The following is a 7,934-nucleotide window of genomic DNA, read 5'->3' as shown; positions in this document are numbered from 1 at the left end:
AGCAGAGCAGCGCTAATGGGAGAACGTCTCGGGTTACGTATGTAACCATGGTTCCCCGAGAAGGGGAACGAGACACTGCGTCGGTTACAACACTATGGGAACGCCTCTAGGCGAAGCAGGTCTGAACGTGAATGAAATCACTCCAATCCTATTGGCTTGTTGCTAGAACGGTAAGGTGTGACGGAATAACCGGAGCACACCGACGCAGTGTCTCGTTCCCCTTCTCGGGGAACTCGAACTGCGTCGGTTACGACACTATGGGAACGAGATACCCACTAAACCGTGCCGAAAACCCCGCCTGCCCTAGTGTGCAATAAAGTGGCACGACTAAGAGGAGAGCGCACGAGTGCCAGGTGCCGAAGGAAGGTCAAGACTGTAAAACCGAATGAATGTGTGCGGAGTGGCCCAGCCAGCCGCTAAACAAACATCCTGCAAAGAGGCCCCGGAAAGGAGGGCTTGAGAGGCCGCCATGCCTCTGGTAGAATGAGCCCTCACAGCCACAGGTGAAGGCAAACCGTGCACCTGATAGGCCAGGGAAATAGTCTGAACAATCCAGTTGCTAATAGTATGTTTGGATGCAGGGAGCCCAGCCCTGGGGGACACAAAACACACTAGCAGCTGGTCAGCCTTCCTCCAACGGGAGGACCTCAGAGTGTAAATACTCCATGAGGTGGAGGATAAATGCCTGCAGCACTGTGGACCCTGCCGCACAAGAAGGCACTTTAGGGATGTATCCTGGACGAGGGTGCAGGATAGCCCTAATATTCCCCGGGGCAAACTCCAGGCTTTGCGGGGAACCGAAAGTGCTTGGAGATCCCCCACCCTCCTCAGAGAGGTGATAGCAAGGAGAAAGGCCATCTTAAGGGTCAAGTGCTTAGAGATACATCGCCCTGAGCGATAGTAACCTTTGCTGGGACCACAGGAGGATCTGACGTGCCAGTCTGTACAGAGGGCACGAGCGCAGACCGCCCTGGTGATTCGGCCACCACCGCTGTGTTGTCGGAACGATCCACGACGTGGTGGCCTTGGAGATCGGGCAGGAAACTCCTTAGAGCCTGGAACACGGCCAACATCTCGAAACAGTTGATATGCCACTCGGACTGATGCACCTGCCAGGATCCCCTTGCAAAGCGGCCGCCCATGACCGCGCCCCAGCCCGTGAGGGAGGCGTCTGTCAAAATGACCAGCCAGTGACAAGACCCTCGCAGCACGGGCCCCTGGGACAGGAACCAAGTTTCCTTCCAAACTGATAGGGAACGAAGACACTTGCGCGTAACCCAAATCAGACGGAAAGACTCCCCTACCCCGGTCTTCCCTGAGCTCCGTCGGGACTGGATGAAGGTCCTCAGATCGCATCTCTCAGAAGGCTGAGGGTGAGAGCGCCGTCTCGCTGCCCCAGCTCCTTGGGGGGGCCCCCGAGAAGCGACACTCTGCTTCCTCTCCTCTCCGTAGGAGCTCGTAGAGGGAAGGGACCTACGCCTGGCAGCCTCAGCTGCCTTGGGTCCAGACTGGCGAGGGAGGTACTGGCGGAACGCTTAGCCCTGCGTCTAACGCTCTGTGGTTCTGCGAAGCTCCGCCAGATCTTCCTCAGAGGGACCCCCCTCTGAACCATCTCCTGTAGCAGGTCGGCTTGGTAGGCTTGAAGCACCGCCATGGTGTGCAAGCTCGCACCTGCCTGGCCCGCTGCCATGTACGCCCCACGAGCGTAGATGTGGTGCGACATGGCTTGGAGGGTAACGCTTCTCCAGGGAGGACGCAAGTCGAGGGGAGAGATAGCTTGCAAGCGCATCCTCCACCCGAGGCATCCTCCCATAACCACGGTCCCTAACCCCCATCACATTACTGTAGTTCAGTGATCGGGGTGTGGAAAGCCGTGTAGAGAAGGGTCTGCCCCATGATTTACTCAGTTCATCATGTAAATCAGGAAAGAATGGCAGAGCCCGGTTGGAGGTTGCGCTTGGTGCTTAAGAAACCTTTCATCAAGCTTACCACTAGCCTGTGGTGTCTGCTCCTCCTGTGGCCAGTTGATGTTGAGCTTAGCCACGGCTCTAGTCACCACCTCCAGCAGCACGTCATAGTCGGGCGCCGCCTGATGACGCCGCCCCGACACCCGGAAGTCATCGTCCACCATGCTGAGTACGTCCACCTCCTCGGAGTCGGATTGCTGCAGCGTCTCTGGATCCAAACCGCGAGCGGGAGAAGCGTCGGAGCCAGCGGATGAAGGTCGGGAAAAAGCCTCAGCCGTCCCGAAATCCTCCGACAGATCACGCTGTGAACCCCTCTTCTACAGGTAAGACACACTGCTTGTAGGACTGGAGCTTTCTTCAAACAACATACAGAGCGCCTGCTGAATAGAAAAAAGCTAATGATGAGTGTGTACAGGTGTGCTTTATACTCCTCCGGTTATTCCGTCACGCCTTACCGTTCTAGCAACAAGCCAATAGGATTGGAGTGATTTCATTCACGTTCAGACCTGCTACGCCTAGAGGCGTTCCCATAGTGTCGTAACCGACGCAGTTCGAGTTCCCTCGAAGGGGAACTGCCCTACACTGTTACTGCCAGTTAACCACCATGAAACGAAAGGCCATTTCATTTTACAGGTATTTATTGTTTTTAATCAGCACTAATCATTGCTAACTAGCTAGCTAGCTACCTCACCTAAATGTTACCCACCAACAGGTTTTCGTTACAGTTGTTAGCTAACCCTTTTAGAGGCTGCCTAACAAGCTTTAGCTACTTGCTTCAGGCTGTAAAAGGCTAAACAGTGGTGGAAAGTAACAAAGTAAACGTTACTCACTTACTTTCCTAGTTAAATTTTAGACTACATGTTCTTCACTTGGGTACTTCTATTTCCTTATACTCCACTACAGTTCAGAGGCAAATATTACATTACATACATATACATTTAGTTGATAACTTTAGTTACTAGTTACTTTGCAGGTTCAGATTAATAATACATAATGTCAATATAATCAACAAATAAATTATGTTGTTTTTATAAGAAATTAAAGTAATTTATTTAATTGGCCACACCCTTACCAACCATAGAGTGATGTGTACCTTACACATGAAGGTATGAATAATTATAATAATAATCCAATATTAACATTAATAACATTCTGAAATGGGCCATAGTGAATAATGAGTAGGCCCTACTTTACTTTTGTAATTCTAAGTATATTCTGATGCTCATACTTTTGTACTTAAGCAAACTTTTGAGTGCTTGACTTTTACTTAAGTATTTTTACTCAAAAATAATGCTACTTAAGAAAAAGGTCTGGAGTAAATATGCTTTATAATATGCATGTCTGTTTGAACTAGGAAACACTGTAGCTGCAAGAATCCTGAATCAGGAAACAAAACTGTGGACAGAGATGGATGAAATGAAAGGAAAAGAGCGAAGGTCGTGGAGGAAAGTCTGAAGGGTGGTTTCCACAGTGTGAAATATGGATTCCCTCTGTAGGATTAGACCAGCACTTGCCAGTCCATTCCAAGTCCAGCATAACAGGTAGGTACAAACTCCCACAAAGGCACAAAGCAGCACATACAAACTCCAAATTATGTTTTACTAGTGCAATAATGCTTTCAAAAATATGTTAATAGAAACTAAAGGAGATATAAGGGAAGGAGCATAGGAGCCTTACTATGTATAAGGGAAGTTTTACCTGCCCATGCATCATGCCCTGTCATTACCCATGTGTTACTCATTGAAAGTACTGTTCCTGAAAGCATGACTAGAAATTTGATAAGGTGGCCTGGGCATGTCCTTTATTGTGGTAAATACCTCTACCTACCATATTCACAGCGACTATGCAACAACAATTGATCACATTAACCAGTAGGCCTAGTTGTCAACATTAGTTTGGTCTCTTTCCTTTTGCCTCTAATAACTGTCTTTGCAGAGAATTACTCACCAAGATTACTATGTTACTGTTATTAGGAGAATAATAGCTGAGCTCCTGCTTCCTCAGGTCCAGTTTAAACCTTGAGTATCTGCACCAACTTCAGTTGCCACATAGGGCTGGACAATAAAACACCAACAATAATTATCGCAATATAATTTTTTTCAATAACAATATAACAAATGTTTAATAAATATTCAATAAATGTTTGATTTTATTCACTTGAATCATACACAAATTAGGACTTAATTTTTCTTTTTAAGATGTTTATTCTGTTACTTAATTTTACTTTAATATTTGTTAAGATTTTATCATAAATATTTTGAATGTTCTATCTCAGATTTGATCCACCGTTTGGCATCAAGTGTTGACCATAAAGAAAAGTTTAAGCCACAATTAACCATAAGGTTTCTTCAACTTTCACTTAGGAGCAAAAATCAGCCTCTAAACTTGAAAGAAAAAACTATTTGATACTAATTATCGATATCGAAAGATATGAAATCTCACTGTGGCAGCCTCCAAAAAAAGTAAACACTATTTCCTGGTTTCAAGACGACCAGTCAGAAACCTGTAAGTAATGTCATGCCAACTTCCTTCACTGTTATCTGTCCCTGGTACGACAGCTAAATGCTCAAAACACTGAAGTTCTGCCAGCTCTGGGGCTAATGCTCCTTGGGTAACTGACCTCTGACCTCTTTGTGGAGGGTAAGTATGTGACAGTAATCTCCCATTAGTTATACAGTATCACAGATAAAACGGTGCAGATATTAAAACAAAAATTTTCAAAACCTTCACAAGAGTTTTCATCTCAGTTCAAGGGATAAAAATATGCCTCAGAAGGAACAACATTTCTGTGAGATGAATGGAGCTAGATGCAGAAAGAGAGATGTTTTTCTGGCAGGCTGGGATTAGATGTGGTTCCATAAATATGTTGGGCAGCTTGGTATAATTTGTGCCCACTGGTAAATAGGCCGCCTTCCCAAGGGAAGTGATGACGTCTGCAGCCCGTCTGCATCATCAGCCACAAATCAGCTTCATCCTTTTACTGGAAGAGGCAGAGAGACAAAATGTGGGGGGAGCATCAGTGATCCCCATGGCAACACATGCAGAATGACGCAGGTAAAAGCAATTGAAAGAGGTAGTGATTGGCTAGTGACTGCAGTGGTGTGTGTGTGTGTGTGTGTGTGTGTGTGTGTGTGTGTGTGTGTGTGTGTGTGTGTGAAAGAGATGTGTGGGTGGTAAAGAAGAGGAGGAGGACTCAATAGCCCAGCACTGAGATTAGCCCCCACACACCCAAACACACATACACAGTCCAAGCCTGTTAGCACGGTCAACAATTCTGCCTAGCAATGACATGATATGATTTAGCACTCTCCTTGAGCACTGACTTCAGAGGCAGAAGAAAATAGTGTGATTTTCCTCCCTCATAAATGCCATCTTGGGTATTATGCATGCATGCATGCATTTTGGAAGGAAAATATTCCCCACATTCACCCCACATGAACTCCACATACCCAGCTATTTCATTTCAGTGCCATTAAAATAGACGTTTCAGGTGCTTTGGAAAAGCTTTAATGCTGAATTTAATTAAATTTTAAAGGTCATTCTTCCCTGTAGCCTTCTTCTTTACTGCACTTTTTCTTCCAGTTGTCATGTTTTATCTCTCTCAGTCACCTTTTACAGCCCTGCCTGTTTTGTTTTATTGTATGGTGAATGTTACATTTTTGCCTCCAAAATTAATTGTACATTTCCAGAATGGGATTTTAAAGCTATGATACAACACATTCAAACTACAGATGGGGTGTAATTGTTTATTATTGCCATTGTTGGCATACAGTGAAAATGTTATCTGGTATTGTAAATACATCTGGCACAACACTTCTGTTCAACATTCACTCCTTGTCTACACTACATTTTGTAGCAAAAGCAGCATTTCAGTAGCACGGCTGCAGTGCTCCATTAATATCTACTCTGGTTCTGCTCAGCAATAGTACTTCACTTGGACATTGTGCAGTGTTGTCTGCCTTTCTTAACCCCACTGCCTGCTCCTTAGCTCTCTTGGTACAGTGGCTTGTTTGGACTGATCTACTTTTGCAGACCTTTTGCTTGCCAGTTGAGTAAGTTATGTTCCTATTGTGTATAGTGCATTTTAATTATGTGTGCCGTGTTTTAATTAAATATGTCCAATTTTAGATGTGGTCATAACCTTTTCTCACTGTGGTTTCATGATAGGGAGTAAGGGTAGAGGAGAAGGGTTTTAGATTGATTAATGTTGCCACCTAATGGCTACCAATGAGTATGACTGTGTGTATCAGTGCTTTATCAGAAGGTTGTGGAACATGTCAATGAACTGTATGAATTGTTAGCATAATAATACTACTGATAATGATAGCGATACTTTTCGGGAGCAGTATTTCTGTATGATTTCTTAATGTTATTGAAATAATCTTAGAACATTTGCATTGTTTCCATACTTACAGAAACTTTACTGTGAACATAGATTGCATGGACTGTAAAAAAAATAATTTTTTTTTGTTCAGGAGAACTGGTCTTAAAGTCTACTGTACAAAGATAATATAGTTTTCTGAAATACTATTTAGAAATATCTTTATTGCACTTTATGCTCTCTAAAGTTGGTCTATATATAATACTAATTTCAACTAATACCAACTTCTCAAATGTTAAGATTTGCTTCTTTTCTTTGTCATATAGGAGAATAAATGAAATATCTTTGTTGGTCAGACAAAACAAGCAATTTGAAGATGTCACTTTAGAATCGAAAGAATTTATGCAGAAAAAACAAAGTAGCCACACCTCTTTCTGTAAATGAAAATGAAAGTAAATTCATTACCGTCAGTAAGCTATGTAAGATCAGTTTTCAGCTCAGATTAGCAGCTTCAACCATGTAAGGAAGTAGAGCAAACAAGGTAGGTGTTTTCCAACAAAGATATGTTAAATTATGCTGACTAGAATATTAAATATTATTATTATATTATATTATTGTTCCTGTAATAGTGAATCTGAGGTTAGTCATACTGAGAGGTAGGCTATTTTTAAAAATTGTCTTTGTATTACAAGATTTTACTAGATTTTGCTTCTGTTGTTATTATTATTATTATTATTATTATTATTATATGGTATTATTTTCGACTATTGAATTTTAAGTGCTACTCAGGTCATTCAGCTCGTTGAAAGAATAAAAAGGCAGACAAAGAGGAAGAAGGAAGTGAGGCAAAGTTACTTCAGTCTTTTTTAGATGTTGCAAAGCTACTACATGCATAACAAAGTAAGATCTAAATCCTTTTTTAGTTTTATAATGGGCTGAATTACCATTAAGTTTAATGGTATGGTATATTCTTTCTGAAATACATAATGCTCAACAAGCAGGCTTACATCAAAATATTTGCCCTCATTGTTATCTGTTGTCTGTCAATCAGGTACATCATGTTTTGCCCAGAATGTGGAAATAAAGTGGAAAAGTCATTTAGATTCTGTCCTGAATGTGGCTACAAGTTATTTATCTTGACTCAGAATAGGACACAGGGTAAGTGTACCAGCAAACTATTTTTTGTGAATATCTTATGGTTATTGGGTGAAATATACAGTGGGGGAAATAAGTATTTGACCCCTTGCTGATTTTGCAGGTTTGCCCACTTACAAAGAATGCAACGATCTATAATTTTAATCATATGTACATTCTAACAGTGAAAGACAGAATCCCAAAGAAAATTCCAGAAAATCACATCATATGAATTTATAAAAATTGATGACCATCTGATGAGGAAAAACAAGTATTTGACCCCCTACCAAACAGCAAGTATTCTGGCTCCTACAAGCCAGTTAGTCTTTCTTTAAGACACAGCCCCAATCCCAACCAATTATCTACATCAAATACACCTGCCTCACCTTGTTACCTGTATAAAAGACACCTGTCAACACCCAAACAACCAGCATCCAACATCAGCACCATGGGCAAGACCAAAGAGCTTTCTACGGACAATCAGGGACAAGATTGTTGATCTGCACAAGGCT

The 7,934-nt window shown here is 42.7% G+C and overlaps 1 long non-coding RNA gene across 1 annotated transcript in view; it reads left to right on the top strand.

Moving 5' to 3' along the window:
* Positions 1–7,426: 7,426 nt before the first annotated feature.
* The window catches only part of LOC123971180, a 4,670-nt gene continuing 4,162 nt past the window's right edge, over positions 7,427–7,934 (top strand). The window contains exon 1 of the long non-coding RNA XR_006825144.1: positions 7,427–7,446. This is a non-coding gene — a long non-coding RNA (uncharacterized LOC123971180). The remainder of the gene's footprint in view (positions 7,447–7,934) is intronic.

Source organism: Micropterus dolomieu, linkage group LG05 (assembly GCF_021292245.1).
Source record: "Micropterus dolomieu isolate WLL.071019.BEF.003 ecotype Adirondacks linkage group LG05, ASM2129224v1, whole genome shotgun sequence".
NCBI classification, from domain to species: domain Eukaryota; kingdom Metazoa; phylum Chordata; class Actinopteri; order Centrarchiformes; family Centrarchidae; genus Micropterus; species Micropterus dolomieu.
This window is presented reverse-complemented; position numbering and strand designations above follow the sequence as displayed.